The sequence below is a fragment of the Drosophila melanogaster genome, chromosome 2L, assembly GCF_000001215.4.
Source record: "Drosophila melanogaster chromosome 2L".
NCBI classification, from domain to species: domain Eukaryota; kingdom Metazoa; phylum Arthropoda; class Insecta; order Diptera; family Drosophilidae; genus Drosophila; species Drosophila melanogaster.
Window position 1 is genome coordinate 13745448 of NT_033779.5, and position 24658 is coordinate 13770105.

The window sequence follows — 24658 nt, forward strand, 5'->3', positions numbered from 1 at the left end:
AATTGCATTACCGTACCCATTTCCACCAAACTGATTAAATCACTTTAATTTTCGCGTGAGTTGTCATGGCAATAAAGTGAGCCAATTATGATATTTAAGTGGGAAAATATTTGCCAGCTGTCAGCCACAGAGACCCGTGATCCCTATTAGCCTACTCGAGCATTATGGACAAGTGGCCTTCGCTGCTGACAAACTTAGGCAGTGTCAACAAATCAATGGGAAGTCTACAAACACGACACAATGGCATCGAACTAATTAAATGGCGATTTGTGTCAGCGATAAGCATAATAATTGCCGGGCAAACAAATCAACACAGAAGCCCAGAAATTTTCCACGATTTTCTTTCATTTCCAGATGTGCGGGTGTCGCTGCCTAATGAAGCATTATGTCATAGAAAGATATTTATACACATACATATGGTATGTACGTAAGCTGAGAAAAATGACGAAATGAAAATATATATTTAACTACTTGCTGCGCACTGAACCCAGAAATTACAAAAATAAGATGAAATCAAATAGCACGTCTTCCATTCAAGTCCCCACACCCACAAACGCTGCTCCATCGTTGTCCGTATTTGGACAAGCCATCATCAAGATGTTTCGAGTCATTGAAACAAAGGCCAAGTCGAGTCAATCAAACAAAAGAACGGCCCGTGTTGTCCCATTTCTCATCTCCCCCACTCCAAGTCTCAGATACATCCGAAGTCAGGAGGCAAAAGACAGAAGAAGCCTCAACCACCTACAGATAACGCCCAGCAGAAGGAATACAGACACGTTTGTATTTCGATGCCCATTGAACTGTGGGAAAAATGTCAACATTATGAGTTGATGATAGGCCGGCGATGGGCAGCTGATAGTCGTGGAATTTAGGGCGAAATATTTGAGTTACGTACCCGAAAAGAAATACGTTTTTTCCATCATAGCGGGGGGTCAGTGGGTGGTCGAGGGTCATCTTCGCAAACATCTCTCTTATCATCAATCTTTGCGCCTCAACACTTTGAGGATGCTGTGGCAGCTGAGGACTGTTGAGCCCTGATGAAGTTATAATATTTATTTGGTTTATTATCCCAACTGCTTGTGGTCCCCGGGGAGAGGGAGTGGAACTGCTTAGACAGTCGTTGATGGCTCATTTTGTTATCAACATATGAGAGGAGTTAGTTCATTGCAAGGAATGGAAGCTTATATCTTAGTTTTTATAATGGTATAAAGCGGTTAATATGGCATACTCGGTCCCGTAGTCGGTCCCGTAGTCTTGGGTAGCTTTTCATGACCAAAAAACCTATATACACCGAACTGTGTATCTTTATTATTCCAACATCAATATTCCAGCTGCATCGATAAGTCATGCCCCCCAAACAACGATGGACATTTTGCACCGAATAACCTTGTATATTCCTTTCAGGAAGAACTTTTCCCGAGGAGCAGAACATTTTTATCAACTTTCCCAGCGGTATCGAAGGCAGCGGGCTCAACAAATGCCCTGTCAGAATTTATAAAAATGTATTTCGGCAAAAGTGAAAAATCATTCACATAACCCACCCAGTCACACACCCAGTCGCACACACACTTCTCATTGTCGCAGCTTCGGCACACGTGCTGCGGAATGGCTAAAGAATGGCAAAAATGGCAGTGATGTGGCCTTAACACCACTTTGGTGGGGGTAAGTTGGTGGTGGTGGGTAGTGGGGGGGTTTCTGCTTGCTTGACACTGCCCCAATGCCCCATTGTTGTTCCTACTGTGCTGCTGATTTTGGGGCTGTCACGCTGTTTTGGCAACATTGTTACGTATGTTGGCTAAATCGTTTCGGCTGTCTGTCTGTCTATCTGCCAGCTTCTTTCAGACAAAAATCTCACTGGCAACAAGGTGTTAAGCAAGCAATTGTATTAACCTTATCGCAACTTTGATTTATGCATGTAAACACAGAAAGCGATGCTTGTCAAGAAATCGATCATGTCAAGAGCATCCGCACGGGCTTACTAATGAGTTCTTATAAATAACAATGCAGATTGCGATTTCAATGGCAACAAATTCTCAATTTGGAAAAAAAAACAAGGGAAAGTAAAATTTTGTCTTAAAAGAATGTGCAGTTTTCAAAATTCTTTGGTACTTTATCCCAGCTCACAAAATTCGAATTAATTTTTAACCTATTATGTTGGGATACAAAATCAGCTAGTTAAGTAGGTCATACAATGCGACACTTTTATATCAAATCGCCCTTTGTATCCACTACTTAAATATATAATTTCTAATTAATTCCGATACAATACTCTTGCATTATCACTACTTATGTGTTGACTTTAACTGGAGATTCTTAAAGTAGTACATCAAAAGGTTGATTTGCATGTTGAGAACAACCCTTTAATGGATACTACTTAAGGAAGCTTCCATCAACAATTTTTCTTTGAACTCATTGGTTTCACTTACTATTACAAACTGATTGACGCTGAAGAATACGCCTGTAATTTATAGGCAAATCTCTTAACTACTCAAACCGAATTTTGCTTATCAACAATTTCCATAATCTCTGTTAATTCCCAAATAAAATCCCAAACTGACTCTGTAAACTGTGCCTAAATAAATAACAAATATTTGCTGTCGATAAAGTGCTTTTGTGTGTAAAAATTACAGTTCAATTATAATGCAAGTACATTTTAAATCGATTTAATTAGTTATGATATGGTTATATTTAAAAATTATTAAGTATTAACTAGTATATTGCCAAAATTATATATATATTGTTATCAATGTAACTATTGTAAACGGGAAAATCCTTGTCAGTACTTTTTAAATTGAGATTTAACTACTCTGATGTATGAATTATTTGTAAATTAGTAAATTTACTTCGCAAGTACTTTAAATGCGTCCCTCCACATAATCCCAGCAGCAATCAGTGCCACGCCGAGCCAGAGCTCGATGAATCTCGGCCAGCTGGCAGGACGAATAGGAGGCAGACCCTATCGCATATTCACACACAGACACACTTACTCCCGGTTTAATAAAACAAAATCCTGCGGCGATAATTTACAACACGATTGTGCTTGGCAAATTGCTTTGATTTAAGCGCGCCAACGTGCCAGGACTGCGCACATCCTGCGCTCCAAAAAAAAAAAAAAAAAAATGGAATAAAAACAAGCAGTCAACATTGGACCAGGAAACCAGCCACAAGATGCTCCTCCACACACACACACACACATTGAATGTTCTGTATATGTGCACGTGTAACGACCACACACACACACACGCACACCTTCACACTTGAGTGGCAAGCCGAGACGAAGGCAAACCAATTCAACATCCGTTTGCCGCTAATTCACACGCACACACACACTCACATACGCGGCGAGGAGCTGGCATCGTGGCAGCAAGAATATATGAAATACGCGCAAATAACGTGTTAGGAAAATGGCGTGAAAATTGTTATATATATTATATCCGTACGCTGAAGCACTTGATATGATTTCTTATGCTCCATTCACTGCAAAAGGTGTTGAGCAGTTCGCGTCCTACGCACGCTCGATTGGAGCTGGAAAGGATGTGTGCCAGCGACGGTCTTCAAAATCTGGGGCATGCCTCCGATTTAAATTAAAATGTGGCGTATTCACTCTGTTCGAGCTGAGATTGGAGGTCGGCTAAGGCAATAGGTATAGTTAACTACAGATATCTTACATGGTTTCGTTTACTTACGATTTCAATACGTTTTCTAAAACAATATTGTACTTAAACTAAGGTTCCAAATTATGTTCTACACTCTTTTATTTAAGAATAACAAGTTTCTTAGCTAATGCTTCTCCATTTTGATATAAGTTATAAGATGAGTTAATAAGATCTTCCCATTCCCATTCTTGATATGATTCTCTGACTTACTCCTTGTTAATAATTTTACCAATAGAGTTTCCACAAACCATTCTGTTTCACACTAAAGAGATACCAACTTCTTTGCCGGGAAAACTGCAGTTTAAAGACAACGCAACCGGATTCTGACTGAAATCCATTTTACGGGTGCCAAGTGCCAGACCAAACCGAATGTCTGTAAACTTGCACGTGACTTTGGCGCAACTTGCAATATTTGCAGCTACGGCCAAAACCAAAACTAAGCTGCCAACAACAATGGCAACTCCGGCCAAACTCCTGAAATCAAAACTAAAAATTCTGAAAGTCACATAGCAGAAAGTTTTCCATGCAGGTATCGTAGATCCAACGGAAGACTGCCAAAGTCTGTGACTGTTTGCTTAAATGATTTCGCAGTTTTTTCCCCTCACACTCTCGCTCGTCCCGAACTTTTCTTCGTTTTTTGTTTGCAAGTATACTTGTTCGGATGGCTTTCGTTTTATATTTTTTGTCTGGGCGCCGCATAAAAACTAATATTGTGCTGGGAGTTTATTGGAATTTGGGCAAAGAGGAACTTCTAACAGGTAGTATCTTGTAATTTTATGGAGTTAGCCGTGGGGACTTTGCTTTATGGAAATCGCATCCAAAAATGTCGTAAAATCAACGCAGGCCACGCATACAAAAAAAAAAAAAAAAGTCGAATGGCGCTAAACTCCTCGGCAAACTTGTGCGACGGATTTTGTCTTGCGGTTAGTTTCTGCCAATTCTGCAGGTGCCACACAAAAGTACCCCCCCGAAATTGTTATCCACATTAAACAGTTCGTCGCAGCTTTTCGCCAGTTGCGTATCCTGCGGATTGCTCGCTTACGTGACGCGTATTTGGCATGCAGGACACGTGGTCCCCGGGTCCTATCAATAGGTATTTTCGTTGGCTGCGCATCGATGGGTCTAATTAATGTTTAAACTCTGGCCTTCATTATTCAGTGATTCCAGTGCCATGGGACGTCCGGTCGCCACATAAAAACTAAGCATCGCACGGTGAAATGATTTTGGCCATCCCAGTGTTCAATGACCGAAATTGCCGCAAAAGTTAAGTAAACTAGTGCAAAATTAATTTGCATTTAAAGCAGCACTAAATATGCCATGCATATAATAAGTTTCGATATTAATGGCATTGAGGCACTTATCAAATATCTAATTTCTCAAAATGGGTTTTAGCTTCATATCATTCTTAAAATTGATATGTTTACCATGACTAAAATCAAGCATGTAATAAATTTGAATTAAAACTATGATATATGCAACGGCTTGGAGCAATAACATTAAGTGCAATTATAATGCAAAGCGAAGATACCAGAAACCAAAGATATTTTATTGAAGCTAAAAATAATGCTTAATATTAGACTTCAATTGCTGTAAATCAAGAAATCTAATTTCATATTATACGATAACATAATCAGAACAACAATTCAGCAAAGATTTCTTGATGAAGCCGAGTACTCCGAGCTTAAACAGGAATTGACCAACTTGAAATTATGAATAGCAATTCGTTAGAGGAAAGTTGTGACCAGCTACCATGTGGCTGCTCCTCCGGAAATCCACTGGCGGAGATGACCCAGCAGGATGAACTGGTGGGCGAAACTGGGTGGGTGGAACTGGCTGCGTCAAGTGGCATCGCCCGGTATGGCAAAAGTGCTTCAATCAAGTAAAACTTGCAATATAAATTCAAACATTTTCCATTCAATGCGTTTTTGTGGTTGTTGCCACTCAAGCATCGGCATTGCCATGAATATTCCTCTGCAATTCCACTCGCCACGGAGTCCTCGATATCCTTTCTCTGCATCCAGAGTTTCCATCAAAATGTAGCTCCGTCGGGCTGATGCTATTATTTTTGGTTTTGTAGCAACATTTACCTGGGCAAGCAAATTGCAATTCGAAGCCAAATGCCACTCCTTTCCAGCCACGCCCCCTTCCGCCACGCCCTTGGAGTCGCGGTCAATGCAACAAATTGGATTGCATTTGGTTTGGTTTTGAGGTTACTGAACAGGTAGCTTTATTATTGCTATTATTTGATCCTTAACTCTGCTGACTTCACAACGTATTTAATTTAATTATGTTCTACTAACCTTTCGCTTGGCATGAAAATACATAATTGTTAAGAAACATATGTATGACATTATATAGCTATCTTTCACAAATCAACAAAACATTGTGCACCCATTCCACATAAAATTATTGGCATAATTCACATAATCACAGAACAAAACCAAAATCATTTAAGCCAACTTCCTGCGAAGCCAAAACGACTTACGAAATCGTCTTAAATTTCCCCAACTGCTCAACAAAAACCCATCCACATTCGGCTGCCACAACTTGAGTTAATTTAATAAATCTTGAACAACTGAATAAGCTTTAAATTAATGACCCTGTAAAGTTCATATAAATTATTGCGTTATCTCGAGCATTCACCCCCAATTCTCCAACCAAACACCCATCCACCCAACTTCCAGCTGACACGTGGTGGCACAATATGCTGGGCATACGAGAGAGATTGCCCCCAAAAAGTTTTCCGCTTTTCCTGCCTTTCCACCTCCTTTTCCCTGCTCAACCGAGTTTTTCCAAATGATTTCTCATTTCCAATGCCGACAGCCGCAGCCGCTGGAGCAACACATTTTTACTCCTTGCGAAATCAAATTTGTATCAATTACAATTGCATTAACATATAATTTGTGAGCGTCTCGGATTTCGCAGCATCTGTTCGGCGCCCAGAATAGCACATTTAAATGGCCAGCAATTTTCCCACTTGAATATCAAATAACAGCCTGCTTATTGGGAAAAATCGATGAGCATCAGCATTGCTAAGAAAACTTCGTGGAGAACAAAATGATTTAGTTCATAGTAAAAACGGTGTAATTTAGTTGCTAACCATCTATGTATGTATTGAACTAAACATTTCCGTGATCCAATTAAATTTCCAATTTGGCAAATCAAATTACCAATCATGCTCAGCTCGTAAAGTAGAATTCTATTACTTCATTATACGCAATTAAATTAAGCCCTTGCAACATTATGCTGCTGGCTTCATTGTGGGCCAATTAAATTCCATGTGCATATTCGATGAGCCAACACCAAGTTTTGCCACCTCGCATCCAATGGCTGGGCAATAACAAATGTTGGATATCAAAACCTTGGGGCTGCGAATCCTGGGATATAACTTCGCACCAGCTGCCGTATAAAATCAACAAGGGCGGCTCCAAAGCTTGGCTTGTATTCGTGGCCTCAAGTAGATTACACTGCCAACAATGGCTTCTAAGGAGTGAATTTAGCACGACTCGCCGCGGCGACCCAATTTCCATATGCGGCAGATGGCTGTTTTTGGCTTAACTAGCCGAAACTTGGCTCCAACTTTGCGTGCCAAGTCAAACAAATCGAGTCGAGTCCAGGCGTCTTGGTGTGGGAAAGTGTTTCGGCTATCCCTGTTCACATGGCGTCCTTTGGGGGCCTTGGGGGCTGGAATTCGGAGACCAGATTCAGATTCCCAATGCGGTTGCAAGGCGCAGGCAAACGCAAAAGTTGGCGACCGCAAGCCGAATATGCTCCGAATGCCAGCAGCTAATATTATTGAATAAAATTGAATTTCGCCAGCGTTGTTGGCTTGGCGAAATTATTAAAACATGACTCGTGAAACTCCAGTTGGCTTTTCCGTTCCGTTTTCCGTACTCGGCTTAGATCTCTGGTCCAACAATTTCATTTTGCGGCTTGGCGGGGTTTTTGTTGCGGCACGCCGCACGGATAATTCAATTAGGTTCTGGAGTAGTTGGTGCTCCAAAAGCGGAAGACAGCAAATTGCTATACTTTTGCAATTATGCGGAGGAACTATTGGATGCAGTTTCTAATTGCCGAAGGGAGGATTGGCAAGTAAGTGGCCATGGAGAAATCCAAGCACTCAGACTGGCGCTTCGGCTCCTGAAATTTTACCAAATAACAAGTTGAATGTAACTTGGTCATAAAATATAAAGTATATTTGTAGATTGTATTTATCATTATTAATGAATTTTTAAAATATTTGCTTTGCTTGAAAATACTCATTTAAAATTCACATCTTTTGTAAATTGTAGGTAATCTGGATAAAAAAAAGGACTACAAACCACCTACTTACTCAGTCCGCAAAACATTAATCGTCCTGCCACTGGTTTGCCTTATTTTCCGTACTATCGAAATTATATAACAGGCATCTGCTCAATTGAATTTCCATTGGCAACTGAACAACAGGCCATCTCGGTTTCCACTCTTCCATTTCCATTCACATTTCTCATCGGGCTACATTCCGCTACGTTCTGGTCGACCGACTGCCTCAAAGTAAATATCCAACTGTAAATCCACAAATCAAATGCAATCAATTCAAATTTCACACTTCAATATTCATTAGAAATTTATTTTGCATTTTACAACTGCAATGTGCAAGGATTCGCCAAAGGCAATCCGCCTGGTAAAACCAAAGACCCAGCTACTCGGCAGCTCTCAGCTCGATTGGAGGACGAGCGAACGTATAAAAAATAGCTTTGAATTTTCAGGAAAATTAGCTGCCAATTGTTTTCACCGCTCAGCATCGATATTCAGCTGATAAATGGAGAACGGACGGAACGGAAATTGTGCTAAACCAAGCGGGAAATTTCGAATTTTTGGCCCGATTTCGGTTTAGCCCCACAAAGAGTTGCACTTTAAGTGAAATACTTTAATTTGGCAGTATAATTTCGGTAGTTTCTGTAGTAGGAAATCGCATTGCATCTCAAGGATGTCCGCATGAAAGGTGAGATACGAAGTCATCACTGTGGACAGCAGCTTGTGTAGTGACGAAGCGCACCACGAGAGTACTTTATAGTACTTAAAGTGGGTGCGAGGTCTGGGAAATTGACTTAATTTCTAAAATGTATTAACAAACTTTGTCACAAAATTCGAAACGGTAAATTATATATATGCTGACGGTGGTGCATTCGTCACGTGAATATGGTTGGGGGTTTCGGTAGCACATTTAAATGCATATGTTTTTGTCTGTCCAAGTGCAGTGCATATAACTTAATTATGCAGAAATGTAAACGGGCTCGAGGTTACAGGGTTGTCGAGCTTCTCTATGCGCCGCTTGAGGTCTCTGCAGAAGCTCAAAGTTCATAATAGGATTTAGTTGGTACAGCTTGTTGCAGCACTTTTGGTCGCTCCTCTTGCCCCTGCTACCGATGGCTGTGGCCTGCTGAAGATGATGATGATGATGGTGATGGTGCAAGGCAGTCCTGGTCGCTGCTTCTGGCTTTCTGTGTCAAACGCAGAACTGTGGGCACGTCCATCAGATTCAAAGCACTACTTGGCTACAGTTTTTGTTTTAAAATTGCGGATTTCGCCAGCGAATTAAATTACATAAAGTCTATACGAGCCTGTGAAAAAACTGGTAAGGGGCATATATCAGGGAAATCAACGGGTTTAAGAATATATTAAGAACATAAAGAACATATCTTAAATTTGTGTTGCAAACTTTTGAGATAATTTTTTTTTCAAGAGAGATTTTATAAATTTAAACACTATATTTTAATATAATTTTAAGAAGATTTTTTACTCCACTGTGCATTGTCAAATATGGTCACTTTCTAGCTTCTTCGTGCCTGGTGGCAGCCACCTGACCCGTGGAGTTTTTCCTGGCTGACACATAAATTATGCACATTGGCAAAAAGTTGGGGGCCTTCGTGGAGAAGGGGACGACTCCAACTGTTAAACGGAAAGGGGCAAGGGGTTTTTTGGGGCTTTCCATGGAGAATAGAGTGCGCTGCATCTTATAATTCTTGTATGAAAATAACAGCAGCCTAAATGTCTTGCATGTGATGATGAAAATTTATGAGGGGATGACACGGCAGCCCATCTGTACATAATTTTATTTTTTTTTTTTCCTTTTTGACCACAACGTTTTGCTTGCTAGTGGGGTCATGCATTTTTAAAAGGGCACTCTTTGGCAACCTCACCGGAAACCTCAACCATCAACTTTGCCAACCTGCCGCCGCCGGCTCATCAGCATCATTTCTGCTGCTGACTGCGTAATGTATTGATAAACTTTAAAAGCCAATCAGCGTAATGGGTTGCGAAGTGAAGTGATGTGGGTTTTCCCCCGCCATATCGTTTCACGTACTTCACTTTCAACAGCTCATAAAATTGCAATTGACTTTGAGCCTGGCATATATACGAGTACAGTAATAGTACTCGTACATATTCGCCTTGCCTTTTGGCTTCGCAAAATGTCGCAGTCACATATGTGCTTAATTAAGTGAATAAATTGATATTTGGTGCGAGTTTATGACTGCATTGCAGTTGTGCTCCGATTACGTCGAGAGTACGCTGCAAATGATGTACTTATCCACACTTACTTGCGCATTAATATCCACTCGGGAAACTGCTCAAGGGTGTGCGAATGGCAATAACATTAAGGTTTTTTATCAACAAAAAAAATTATCACATTTTCTCGATCGTTAAAATGAAATAATTGCTTCGTATAGATATAATTTGTGGTGTGTCTTTAGTAATTCATTTAGTTATGTTGAAAGTAGAGCATTGTTATCTACTAATTAACTTATTTTCCTTGAACAAAGCTGGCTCACCACAAACACTAGGTTATAATTTACTCAAAGAAAAAAGAGCTGCTGTTGGTGGAAAATGGAAACTTTTACCATTGGACCACAATAACCAGCTAAATAACAAGCTCTTGGAAAACCAGGAAAACAGCCAACTATTTAGCATACCACGTAGCCCGAGAAGGAAATTTAATTAATTTACTCCGCCTGGTCATCCTGTGAGCATTTGTCTCATGGCCTGGACAAGCCATAAACTGGAAAGTTACGAGTATTTTCAGCAGCTGCAGCTACTTCATTATGTGACTGATGATGTACAGCAGAGTTCCATGGAAGTTATCAGGCTTTTTTTTCCCTCCATTTTTGATGTCTTTACTTGAGCGCGCGAAAGGATGGACGGAAGCATCCAGCTTGTCTTTATGGCCGTCAAGGAGCGATGTTCAAGGAAAACTTTCCAGAATGGCGCCGGCGAGAGGCAAAAATACAAAAAAAAAAAAGAATACGAAAATTGGCACATAAAAAGTTTTTTAATGAATGGAATTAGTGTTTGAGCTGCAGCGACTTTGCTAAATCGTCCGAGCATCGCCTCGGAAGTCCACTCAGTGTGCCACTCCTCCATGTCCGGAGGAGTCACTGCGTCAACTTTTGGCATGCCATCAGCATCGGGCGGTGGTGACTGCTCCTCTTACAGGGCTAACAAAATTAGCGCTTATTAGTGCCAGTTGGTCAAACTTGACTGTGATTCTTTTGGACTCTTTTCCACTCCTTGCTTCCTGTCATAATTTCCCCAGAGTGCGACTACCACGAATCATTCCCTAATTGTTTCAAATGGACTTTTGTCAGCTCGGATGTGTCGCGAAATAATTTCACTGACCTAGTGAAACCACAGCGTGGTGGAATAAAATATAATTAGAACAAATATTATACGAGTGCTGTAAAAATAATACTACAAATATAAACTATATAGAAAATATTTCAGCAGTACCACTACTATAATAACGAAACAGACCGCTATCCTTTGAACTTTATCTTAAATGGAAAGTATCGAATTTCTTTTATAAATATACTGCATGTCAGCTCTAATTTATTTTGGTGTGCAACTCAAAAAATTGTCAAGGCTGGGCATCCTAAAGGAATGTGTGTGTGCAAACGAGGACACGACTTGCATTATAATCCTGAAGCACGATATAGCTTCCCAGAGGCGACGACCACAACCGAATAGTGGGATGGGGGCCAAAAAGAAAGTAAGCCAAAAAGCCGCAAAAGATATCAATGAACAATCGATGCTGCAGACTAACCACAGACCCACCTCCACCTTGCGGATGCGGTAGAAAAGGGCAACTATCGACGAGATACGGATACATGGACGTCCAGCAGACGGAGATACAGATACAGATACAATTTCGTCCTTCGGAGGACAAGTCGTCGCAGTGAATTTGTAAAATACGTGACAAACATTTTCAATTTGGCGGCTATCTTGGCCGTTCCTCCCCCCAATCATCGCATTTCCCCCATACCCGCTGCCATCATCTGCTCAACTATTTACAATTCAATTGTTCTAATTTCGTTTCTTTCGCTTGGATGTAGCAAAAAATGAAGTTCAATTGAATCGACAGTCTCGAAAGTTAAATGCTTGGCCACTATTTTCCAACTAGTTCGTTTTCACCCGTTCACTTGTTTTTTGTTCTGCTGTATGTTTCTTGTCCAAATTGATTTATGTTCGATGTCTGTTCAGTGGTTTTTTCGCACTTTGGCAGCTCCTATCGGAGAGAGAAGCTTTTATTGTCTGGCTAACCATATTTTGTGGTCCTGGCGGTTATAAATTTATCGTAATTTTTGTGCCATTTTAAATGGCAACATAAATTTAAATTTATAACGTGTCGATGTCCGCTGAGGTTTCTTTGTCGTTTTTGGTAGTTGTGACCGTCAGTCTGGTTGCATCTCACTTAGTTGAGCTTATGTTTTTGATAATTTGTTTTATTTTGTAGTTAAATAAATCTTTTTTTTTGTATTAATTCCTTTTAATTATTCAGGAAATAGTGCAAAAATTGTATTTTTTTGCACATTTGATCTCTCATTTAATGTCATGTACATAGATAGTTAAAATGAAATTAAAAATTAAAATTACATTAGTTATGACTGTGATTAAGCGGAATCAAGGTAATTCCACTTACCTGCAGCTGTCGCAGCCAGCTTTACACTTCAGGCGTTAAGTATCCGCCCCGATGGCCATCAATTGAACATATTCGCAGTTGAGTGGAGAAACTTTTAAAACCAAGAGCGCATAAAAAAGCCCTACAAACATTTCAGCAACAACAGCTCTTAAATGGCTACGACATCTGCCATATGTTTCAATGAATGGGCTTAAAAATGTTTGGAGGCAACACAAAAAGTAAAAAGAAAAAAACAACAAATTAAAAACTGCTGCAGCATTAAGTGTGTGATGGCATTGGGGATGTTGCATTGCCGCTCAGAGCCTGGCAATTGTGTGTGGTGCTTGCCAAGTGCATTATTGAGTTTACTCGCTTATTTCATTGCGGACCAGGGCAAAAAGTTTCATTTTCAGCGCGTTTAAACGCAATATGCACCTCAAATGCACTTCCAACCCACCACCCGGACCACCTGGACAACCTGGACCACCGGGAAAAGCGCTTAATGTGCTTACATGGCGAACAGGCGGATGCAGTCCGAGGACTGCCCGAGCTCCACTGACGAGGTGACTTAAGTAAGGCGAAAGCCGTTAAGGTATTTATGACCATCAGGAGGGTCACCACGAACTCAGACAGAATCGCAGTCCAATGATTTTCCTACTTTGCGTGAAGTTTCTGCTTAAGCTTTTCTCAATCGAAATAAGTCATTAAATACATAAAAAATATTTTTATAAGGTATTAAATTACAACTAAAGGGAGTAATTTAGTACAAGCCTGAAACACAAAATGAACCAAGAATATATGAGATCAAAGAAATAATAGCTTACACATGTTTTTAATAATTAGTGTTTTATTTGTAAGTGGTAAAGTTTTTGAAATGTTGATGATAATAAAGCAAAACCTAAGTATAAAAAAAGTTTATTCTCCAATTTATTTACTTAAGCTTTCTTTATATTCTGCAAAACTCAAGACTGAGGCTACATCCTAAAGTCCTAAGCTTTCAATTGCCAACTTCCCATTGCGGTAATTTGATTAGTCGGCCGACTTCTCGACTTTTTTCCTGCTCCTGTCTGCAGGCTGGCTGACTTGTCTGGGCAAATTTATATAAATGCCCGCAAAATTGACCTGTGGCCTCCCCCGGCAATTATAACAAATTATCAACTCGCTCACACGAACGTAGCCGAGCACACAAACGCACACAGCCGCAAAGAGGAGCAGACAAACTCGGCTCAGGCACACACAAGCACAAACACACACACATAGAGCCAAGTCAGTTTCCGGATCCGGTCGGAGAACGCCCGCACGGCCACACGCACACACCTAGATGGACATTAATTATTCATAACTGGAGCTGCAAGTCGAAGGACCGAGTGAGGAGCTGCTGTTCGGACGGTGTCTTTGTCTTTGGGGAAATCTACTGGCCCAGACCCAAACTCACTCCATACCAACACAGCCCAACCCAACCCATCTCACCTGAATGTCCTGCGGTCTGCCAGCAGTTTCACTTTAATGTCTTCAAAATGTTAAGACGCAACGGCCTGCGGAGGGGAAGACGTGTTTTTAGCTTAAACTTTGCCATCACAAACCTCTGTGGGTCGCCAGGAAGTGTTTTGGGTTGAAATTTTTCTTAAACACCTTAAACTTGAGAGTCCTTAAGTCGAAGGTCTTTACTTAATTGAACAAGAACTGGTCGCATGTGGCCAATGCGCTCAGAACTTGACCCTTATTAGCTGGTACGCCACGTGGCGTATACGCGATATTGCTATGAGTAGCAAAGGGCCTTTGCTTTCCCATTCGCAATGCTAATTATTTTATGTGGAAACTGTTAAAGAATTCGTTTAGAAATTAAAAGCATACCATTTATATGCTACATCTTTAATGGTATGACTTATTTTTTGTCATTCTTCATTGGCTATATTATATTTATAATTTTTCTAGTTTAAATATCGCTTAATAATAGCTGAAACAATATATCAAGCTAGAAAAAAATTCAACATGTATAACTACGACAATTAAAAACGTAAAGCAAAGGCCGTGATAATAAAAGCCAGCCGTTTACAACCGAATTTATGGACTAGATCGGATTTGTCGGAGTGATTAAGTTCACTCAACTACGTTGTCCTTCCCATCCGTTTAGCGCTTCATAAACTCGTCGCTGATTTAATAATATTAAGATCAACGCCATAAAGTGCTTGCGTTAATGTTGTTCAGTTAAAATTTTTATGCTTGCGCCATAAGACCAAAGTGGCAAACTGCAAAAGGACGACTCCTGCGCGACGTAAAAGGATGTCGGGGAAATGCTGGGGGGAAAACGCGGGAATAATAGAGAAAAGCAAAAGGGGCCAAGCGGGCGTTTTTGCAGATCCGACCTACATTCAGCCTGATGTCAGAGGGAGACAGTCGGTACTCCGGGACTGACATCTGTTGTTTGCAACATAATAATCATTATAATTTATTTTGAAATGCAATTTACGCGGCAACGAGTTGAGTTCAGTTGAGTTGAGCTGAGTTGAGTTGCGTCGAGATGATGGTGTGCATGTTAAACGCGCGCTGAAAAACTGAACTGAAAAAGCTGACTGAATGATCATCGCAAATGAATGGCAATGGGGGATGTCGGAGTCCTTGGTCCCTGTTTATGCCCTAAAACGAGTTAATTAGCGTTGATTTTGTCTTCGTTTGTGCACAAACTGCCGAACAAATAGCGCTGCGTACTTCATTATTGACCAAACAGGTCACGTAACAGAGCTCAAATAAAAATCGACACCGAAACGGTTTAGTGATACAACGTATCCACTCTATATATATATATATACTATATTCGTCGACGCAGTTGCTCATTTACAATTTGCTGCCTCTCATCCTCGTAGTTCGTCCTTTTGGTCCTGGCGCAGTTTGTTTTGTTGCTTACAAAACCGAAAAAGGTAAATAACAGGAAACATTTTACACTAATTAGCGACGCACGCAAATGGGCGGCTTTTCGAGTGAAATGGGCGTTGTGTGGGGGCAGGCTACACTGTTTTTTCGGGGGCCTGGGATATTGTGGTCGGTGAGGGGGGAGTTGTATAAGTGGCGGCGATTCCATTTGGTTGGCCGTTTGAGGCATAAAAGTCACTGCCGTAAGCCTAATTATGTCGTTCCGCGAGTACTTCGTTGTTAAAAATCTTCTTTACGCGACTAAAAGTGGCTCTGGGCGGAATATCTGATTTAATTTTGCATAAATAAACCTCATTTCAGATTTACATTTACCTACATTTGAGTAGAATAAACTTTTGATTGTCCTCTAAGTTAAGGAGGCTTAAGGATTGAAGACTTTAAATTTCTGAATAATGTATTGCCCAATAATTCGCACTGAAGTTAGAGGCTAGCTTACCATTTCATTTCACCATCAGATCAAAGTCCCTGGCCAAACTGAGGCCACATCCTGCCAAAAGGGGACTTTGATCTAGGCTAAATCGCCACAATCCGCTGGTCGGTGGCCATTGATTTTCCCACGATGTTCTGTGACCGATTTCCATGTAGCTCGTTTGCCATAATTAACGTACAAATCGTTTTACGCAACAAACGGGAAACTCATATCTGGAATACCCTGCGGACCGGTTGGTTGGATTGCATGGCTTTCGCTCGATTTTTTTCCCCCTTGTCGTCTGTCAATTTAATTACAATTTATTCGGCATTTTACTGGGCGAGCGACCAGAACAGGCATTTCGCATGTTGTGCGGTCAGAGCTTTGGCACATTGTTTAATTTATTTTAAACATATTTTGTTTTGTGGCAATTATTCGGGAAAATTCCTCGCAACACTCTCCGTTTATTGAGGTGGTTTGATTTTTTTTTTTTTTTTTTTTTTTAATTTTTTTTATTATTTATTGAATCTTCCCTTTGTGTTAAGAGACTAACAATAAGTGTTCAAATCTTAATCTAACTTAATTAACTTTCACTTAGTGATAGTTTTTTTTTTCATTAATGCCCTAATAAGTTTATTGCTGGGCTGGGAGGTCGTTGCGGTGCAGCCGGCTTTGACTGCATACTCGGATTAGTTTTCTTGCGAGGGGATTTGTATGGGTGGTCAGCTTTTCGTTGTACTTCGTTTTTTTCTCAGCTATTACTTCGATTACTAATTTGATTTTTAGGTCTCTGTGTATGTTTTCGTTCCGAAGGTACCACGGCGCTCCAGTGATAATTCTCAGAATTCTTGACTGTGCTCGCTGAATAATGTCTATGTTACTTCTGGATGCGTTGCCCCACAGCTCGGAGCCATAAGTCCAGATAGGTTTTAAGACGGAGTTGTATAGAAGAGCTTTGAACTCCAGACTAAGTGGAGAGCGAGCATTTATGAGCCAGTGGAGGTTCCTTGCTTTAAGTTTAAGATGTTTCGATTTGGCTTCTATATGTTTGCGCCAAGTGAGCCGCCTGTCCAGATGAACTCCCAGATATGTTACCTCGTCGGCTTGTGGAATGCATATGTTATTCAAGACCAGTGGTGGGCATGTTTGTTTGTTTAAGGTAAAGGTAACCTGCTTGCATTTTTGAACATTTATTGAAATTCTCCAGTCGGCAAGCCATCGTTCTACAGATGTTAAGTGTCGGGATAGGAGTGCCGTGGCTTTTATTGGGCATTTCGAGCGACTGAGTATCGCGGTATCATCAGCGAACGTGGAGGTTGTTAGATTGTAGTCTATGGGGAAATCCGCCGTATACAGGGTGTATAAGATTGGACCCAGTACACTGCCTTGCGGCACTCCAGCTTCGATTGCGCAATCGCGTGAAGTGCTTGTATCGCATCTTATTGCAAACACTCTGTTATATAGGTATGACTTCAGTAGCTTATGTGTGTTTTGGGGCAACAGCTTGATTATTTTAAACAAAAGTCCATGGTGGTTTGATTTGTGTCGCGGTTTCACGTTTGGTTTATCTGATTTTCGGCATTTTCGTGAGTGCGAAAGATTCAATTTTCATTTGGCAACCAAATAAATAAGGATATTATTCTAACAAATCGATTTAGTGACACACTAATGGAAACTGAAAATAAATAAACAAGAATGCTCTTATAAACACATAAATACCATTGTTTGAACAAATGCATTTCTTATTGATGATAAAACCCACATATATTCTAGTATGTATTTAAATATACAAATAGAGCTGCACAATATGACCTAGGTAAACTTTTTGATATATATTGTTTATTATAATAATTGTGAGGGACAGCTTATGTTTAATCCACGCCAATATCAATACCTCGACTAACAGATACCCTTGACTCCGCTTGGGGAATGCAGGGAAGATGAATATGTGACACCACCAAAGCTCCACCTAGCGGCGGTAACTTTAATTGACCATCACTTTTTAGTTAGAAGAATGATAACTGCTACACTCAAACAACACACAAATCACAGACGTGTAATTAAACTGTAGTAATTTCCACTGACTAATTTTAGTACGATTGCAGACCTATAAAAATATATATATTTAAATCTTTGCCCGAATTAACACATATATAAATACACTTTACGAGATGTAACCTCTTACACGCACTCATTCCCTGTTCCTTTGTCACTTTCAGACTTTGACGAACTCTCACAGAAAATAAAAGGGAGCCACAACAATTTTATTACCGCACGACCTCGAAAAACTGTAAAAGTGCTGCTGTCATTTCAAATTTATGCGTCTTTTGTGACCAACTGTACCCACGAGGATCCTGGCTGTGTCGTGCTGCAATTTCTTTCTGCCAGCCAGCCATGTTTATGATATGGCGATGGTGCAAATAGTTTGCTAATTTTTCCTTTTCGGAAATTAGAGCATAAACTTTTGCTGTAGCCGCTCTTAAAACGTGCAGCTCCCTTCCACTAGCCCACAGAGAACAACGCACAAAGCTACACAGAAAAAAATCGGAGCATGATGTTTGTTTTAAGGTTTTGTTCTAGTGTTAGTTGTAACTCTTTTAGCTACAGTACTGAAAGGACCCCTATAAGAGCATTCATGTGCTTAGAAAAGATTACAGATTTTAACATGCACTTTTAGTTTTTTGGAAGTTCATTGAATGTCTCAAACTTCTCTCTCTGTGGAGGCACATGCACCATCCATATGGTATACCGAAAACCAACACGCTTAACACTTTGCCATAAGAATCGCAGCTGCAGTTTCTGCACAACAAGTAAAACAACAGGGGCAGCCAAAGCAATTTATTTGGTTTTCGTTAAAAGTTTCCCTTTTTTGGTTTGGTTTATTATTAACACCACACGAACACAGAACACAGAGAGGAGATATGTAGGGAAAATACTGGGGAAACTGGGGATGCGAAAGGGGAATTTCAATGGGGGAAAGTTGCTATCCTTTGGGCATATTGTTGTTGCACTTTGGCTCCATCTCAAAGTAAAAGTTATGAGTTCGCTTGTAAAGTTTCAGCTTGTTTTTCTTGTGTTTGTTGTTGCCTTTTGCTTGGCAGAAGGCTTTAATTACAATTAAGCCTCGAATCATATGCAATAGTTGCTAAATTGGTATTAATGTCAGTTTAACACTGAAAACTAGGACACCTGATGCTAGCTTATTGATCACAAAGTCTTCTAGTGACCATAAACATTGATATACACATTGATATTATCACCATGGCAGTTGTATTCATTTGCAAGATGTCTAAAAGTACGCAATAATGCATTTTAAAATTGCAGAACAGATATGTACGATAATTAGTATGGAGACATTCTTCAGGAATCTTAGTAATGATTATAAAAAAGTTATAAGATAATTATAATTATAAGACATATTGCCTTTACATTAAATTATATTTCCAGAGTAAACAGACTTCAAGTAAATTAATTTTGCACACAAAACGCGTACGTATATAAAAATAAGTTGATAAATTCTATTTGAGATATCTAAACTTAACATAACTTATAGATAGCATACAAATTATTTTCGGTTATTTTAAATACGTATTTTATGGATTCGAATGACTGTGCATATTAGTTTTATGCAGTTTTCAGCCCCAAAAGGAATGACTTTGCATTCAATATGCTTTTGCAGGAATGTGTTTTTACGTTCCGTGATGATCAACCAATATGGATAGCATATACCATTTTTACGGCCATCGCCTATCGAGTGTGTGGCAACAAAATAAATTTGAATTGTCCTTTTTCATATTTGCACACCGCGGAACAACAACTTTAAATGCAATAGTGTGGGTGGTGCACAATGCGAATGCGAGTTGTGCATGCGAAATGCTGTGTGTGTGCGTTCACGGGAAATTGGCATTTGTGTTACTTTATTATTTTTCATTCCAATACTGCTGATTTTTCTTTCTGTTTTTTTTTTTTTTGTTGCTTGTTATTGACCAGTAGTGGCTGAAATTTGTACGCTGCGCCCTCTTTTCACGCCCGATGAGCGAAATAAATTAATAATTGTCGGAACTCAATCAAAAGGCAGGGCATTCAAGAATAACAATAACATGAATACACAAAAAAAAAAAACTTTTTAAAATCTATCAAATTTAAACAAAGAGTTAAATATTAATCGGGTACTTTAAGTTTAAATGTGTCTCTTGATTTTATGGTATTTGTTTTAACTGTTCTTATAATATGATATAAATTTGATTATATCAAAAAAATGTACGATTTTTATCAGTGCACAATCGCTGCAGTCACGCGTTAAATTTAATAATAATAGAGAGTAGGTGGACCGCCTGTTACACGTTTTGTGCAACAGTTTGTGGCCAAACCACCACCAATTTCTCGAGTGCGTTGGAGGCGATCAAGCCAAGTTCGCACAGCACAACAAACTTTGGCACACTTTAAACTTTAAACACACTCAATTAGATAAAATAAAATGTTTAGCTAACTTTTAAACCGGCCCTGCCCTCCAGTTCGTGGGGATCAGGACACAGCTTGACCCAACGGGCCAACTTTTTGACTAGCTGAAAAATGTTTGAGAAGAGCAGCAAACGAAAAAAAAAAAAATGCGATGGATGGTGGAAAAAAGAGAGCTCAAAGTTTTATACAACTTTTGGCAATTATCTTGTGAGCCAAGTCGGTCCATAATCATATAGCCTATGCCTGGTTTCTGTGTATATGTATGTATGTATGTGTTCTGGAAATCGTGCCTATTTGGGCCAACACACTGCAGCCTGTCAACAACAAAATGGCCAACAGCTGCAGTTGATGCCAACTATTTTTGTTATTTTCCGATGGACAGCAACACAAAAATCTCCCCATGGCTGGGTAAACATTTAAAATAAAAGAGTATCCTTTAAAGCCCATTCTCCATTGCCCCATACCCCCTCGTCCAAACTTAATTGTGCCAATAATGTGTTGGCTCTAATCCTTTAAGTGCTCCTCGGATGGCAGTCGGCCGAAGTTTGGTTTTTCCTTGCCTATGGCATTAAACATTTTTGGGAAAGCTTTTAGCTTTCTATTCTTTTTGTATGTGCCAAAAATATACATATTTGAGTATTAACTTTTTACTTTAAAATTTAATCAATTATTTCATATTGTGTAACATTTAAATGATGATAACTGTTGTATTGATAATTTTTTAAGATGGAACTCATATAAAATCATTAAATTAAACTAAGTTCAAATTAAAGTTTCGAATAAAGAATCTTCTAATCAAACTAACAACGAAAACAACACTTTTTTATAAAGAAATTTAACATTTACAATATTGATTCATTCATCTGAGTAATGCCTTGGCTTTTTTAAGAGAGCGCAAGCCACTTTTCCAAACGCTCTCTTAAGAGCTGGAAGTTTCCAGTGCTAGCCAATGAGAGCCAATTCCGGATTCATTTTCGAACATAAACATCAGACATCTGTGCACCAACACCAACAAAGCTCATGGGGCCAAAAACATGGCCAAAAGGTGCATCCAAAGTGCATAAATAACAACAGACGCAAGATGGACTGGCAGGCAGGTGACGAAAGTTGCAATATTGTTTCCACGATGTTGAGGGGGGGGGGGGGGTAAAGTGGGTCAACGTGGCGTATGCTTAATGTCTTTGCCACCGGCTTTAATGAGCCCTACCTCGCATAGCCTCTCCCCGTTTATTTCAGCAGCTAAAGGACTGCTGGCAGAATTGAAAGGACTAAAAGGGAAAAGAACAGCACGGGATACCTGCAGATTCTAATCAAAGAAAGTAAGTGTCTGAGCGCTATCAAAAGAGAAAATATACTATATAAGAGGCTGCTTACTGCTTGGCGTTTTTGCTCGACTTGGCACTTTTACTCCGCATTTTTTTCTCTTTTTTTTTTTGTTAACAAGTTTCTTACGCTATGACTTGGCCCGGCTTATACAGTCAACTTTTGTTATGGCCAGAAAAAAAGCAGTGAACGAGAAGGGGGCGAAAAAAATGCTAAGAACCGAAAGGAGACGCATAAAAACTTGTTGAGATTTATCTTGCCACACGCGAAGAACGCTGCAAGTTCCGCACTCGAGCACCTCCGCCGCCAGCCAACCAGCCGTCATCTAACTGCATTAGACTGCAGCTCCTGCTGCTGGCGTTGCATATTCACGGCGCATATGCCAGTTTATTTATGATTCTGCTCCTGGCAGCCAGAAGCATTTAAGCACCTTAAAGTAGGCAACGCTCAGTGCTGTTGCGTCGCAACATCTTGCCACTTGTTGTGGCACATGTCCTTGCTGCAACTACGAGCCGCCTCCTCGCTGCGTTTGACTTACATTATGAAAATCCATGGCAGCGACAAACCCTCCACCGACTGAGTGGATACAATAACGAGCTTGAGCTTTGCAAAAGGACCCGTTGAGACTTGTCATTAGGCACACCATGTGGGTCAGCGAATTCATTTGCGGAAGCTCTAAGGATTAGCTAAGGATTTCAAGTATCTGGAAAATGGAGTTCCTTAAATGCAGAATAATCTGGAATGACACAGATGACAGTAGGTGTCCAAAACTATGCAGCGAACAATTTATAGACCGAGAGTCTAAAAGGATATTTATAAGCTTAAGATTATTTTATATTTTAATATCATTTAATTTGTATACTGGTTGGATTAATTTTTAGCAATTATAATTAAGCAAGGCGTATTTACCACCTATCAGTTTATTCCGTCAATATGTATGCGTATAAAAAAGGATAATATTCATGTTTTTGGCACTATCAAAAATGTAGTGCTCATATATGATGTGAGCACAGTTTCTAATAAAAGGCGTATTTTCACACAAATATAAATTTCACGTACATAAAAATAAATTGAATACGTTGAATGAAAACCAATACTTATAAAATATAAGTGAAAAACAAATATTTGTCCGCGAAAATATATTCAATTTAATCAGTTTGCCAAAGCCAAAAGTGAGAAACTTCAAAAATTGTGCACACACAAAGCGGGTCAGTTGTCCACTGGCCACAAGTTAGAAACAATAGAGCCAACAAATACAAATACAAGGACAAAATCATACAAATAAAAATTGAAACGAAGTATGGTAAACCAGGCGTTTAAATATTTGCCACTATTGAGCGAAAGCTCGGTATTTTGTTTTCATATCGATTGTGGGCAAAACAATAGAGCAAACCCAACTTATTTCACTTGACAATGGATGCAAAAAATGTATATGGATATTTTTAGTGGAAATATCTCTGCACTTTTATATTAAGGAGGTTAGGAAGTATGGTCATTAATTAAAAAAAAACTAAGCAAGTCGACAATACCACATTTTAATCCCAAAACTTTATAATTGTTATAATGAAGTATGTATTTAAAATATTCCAGTCAATGTACTTTGCAATACAACTGATAGTTTTTGTAATTCTAAAATATAATGAATATAGAACTTTTTTCAGTTTTATAATATTTTAAGCTACTCTTTTGTTATACAAACTATATGTATGCATTTGGTAATACAAAACTTTAATATGCATGCCCATCCTTCCGTTTCCTTTGAAGCAATGGCTGAATGGAAATGGTGTCAAACAACTGTTGAGTGTAGACTTTTTTTTTATTTTGCTTAGTATTCAAATAACCGGAAGCGATGATACAATGAATCCGCAACAGGGCCAAAAGGAACGCACAGCGGGCTAAAATCAGCAAATGCAAAACGGAAAGCGAAGCAAAACAAATGCAGGGCATTGCTGCTCCAGTTGAGAAGGAGCCAAGCTAAACTATCAATAACACTTAAAAGCTTTTTCAAATATTTTCCATTCGTTTTGTTTTGTTTCTTGTTTAGGTTTTTGTCCATTTACGGCATTCTGTGTGCATTTGTAAGTTTTTGGCGCACCATATTTATTATTTTCCTCTATTTATTACAGCAAATGTTTTTTGTTCCACCCGTCTCGGTGCATTTAAAAATGCAATTTTGCTCGTGTTGAAATGCAGAATATGCCACGCTGGGGAGCGGAAGACCCACGTCATGATATATTTGCCGAGTTGCATAAGTATTTCAATATTTATTGATAAATGCACATATGTACATACGAATGTATAGTATGCATATTGGTTTTTTTGAGTACACAAAAATTGTTTGCTCCGGCGAGAGAAAGTCATTGGGGAGCTAGTCTGATTTCAAATGTGCGGGATTGATCATTTATGGATAACAAATATTTATGCATGCATTCCACCGAAAGGGAAAAGTCCTTAAAGTGTGCTGAAAATAAACGAGAAATTATTTAAATTTATATTATATATAAATTATACTATGTATTTCTCCTATTTACATAAGTTTAATTTCCACAATAAATAAATATTCAGCCACATTTAAAAGCCGATTTAAGCCGCAAAGGAAAGGAAATGTTTCGATAATTTATATGTGAGTGATTACGCAAAAGCCGCACGCAAGTTTAATTGATTTTAATGCTGGAAATTGCTATTAACAAAAAATTAAGCAACACTAGTTTAATTTTCATCTTTTCCCCGTAATTCAACTCAGTTAGTAGTTATTCAGTTAGTCGTGCAATATAATAAATAATAGTAAATAAAATCTCATATCTTATATGGATAATCTGCATGTAAGGAACTACCCGTAGTTCACTCAATTGGATTTGGAAGTTTTAAAGGATACGTCAGCATTTAACTTCAAATCTACTGCAGCATTTTGGGGCGCTGCGTCTGCTTACATATGTGCACCCA

At 39.3% G+C, this 24658-nt stretch overlaps 1 protein-coding gene, 2 long non-coding RNA genes and 2 other non-coding genes across 6 annotated transcripts in view, besides 1 other annotated feature; 2 read left to right on the plus strand and 3 right to left on the minus strand.

Moving 5' to 3' along the window:
- On the minus strand, positions 1 to 2441 carry lncRNA:CR45913 (long non-coding RNA:CR45913). The gene has a single exon (NR_133083.1). It is a non-coding gene; the product is annotated as a long non-coding RNA:CR45913 (long non-coding RNA).
- lncRNA:CR44846 (long non-coding RNA:CR44846) lies at positions 1505 to 10955 on the plus strand. 2 transcript variants are annotated; one of them, NR_124240.1, is made up of 3 exons: positions 1505 to 1662; positions 7949 to 8189; positions 8260 to 8795. It is a non-coding gene; the product is annotated as a long non-coding RNA:CR44846 (long non-coding RNA). The 2 variants fall into 2 exon arrangements; NR_124239.1 differs by lacking the exons at positions 7949 to 8189; positions 8260 to 8795 and adding an exon at positions 10460 to 10955.
- The window catches only part of TM9SF4 (Transmembrane 9 superfamily protein member 4), a 26954-nt gene continuing 3800 nt past the window's right edge, over positions 1505 to 24658 (plus strand). Inside the window, exon 1 of the mRNA NM_001298978.1 lies at positions 1505 to 1662. The gene's annotated coding sequence lies outside the window, so the exon portion shown is untranslated. The remainder of the gene's footprint in view (positions 1663 to 24658) is intronic.
- mir-1002 (mir-1002 stem loop) lies at positions 2162 to 2250 on the minus strand. The gene has a single exon (NR_047951.1). It is a non-coding gene; the product is annotated as a mir-1002 precursor RNA (primary transcript).
- mir-968 (mir-968 stem loop) lies at positions 2301 to 2392 on the minus strand. Its single transcript, NR_047953.1, has one exon. It is a non-coding gene; the product is annotated as a mir-968 precursor RNA (primary transcript).
- Positions 16414 to 17460: a mobile genetic element.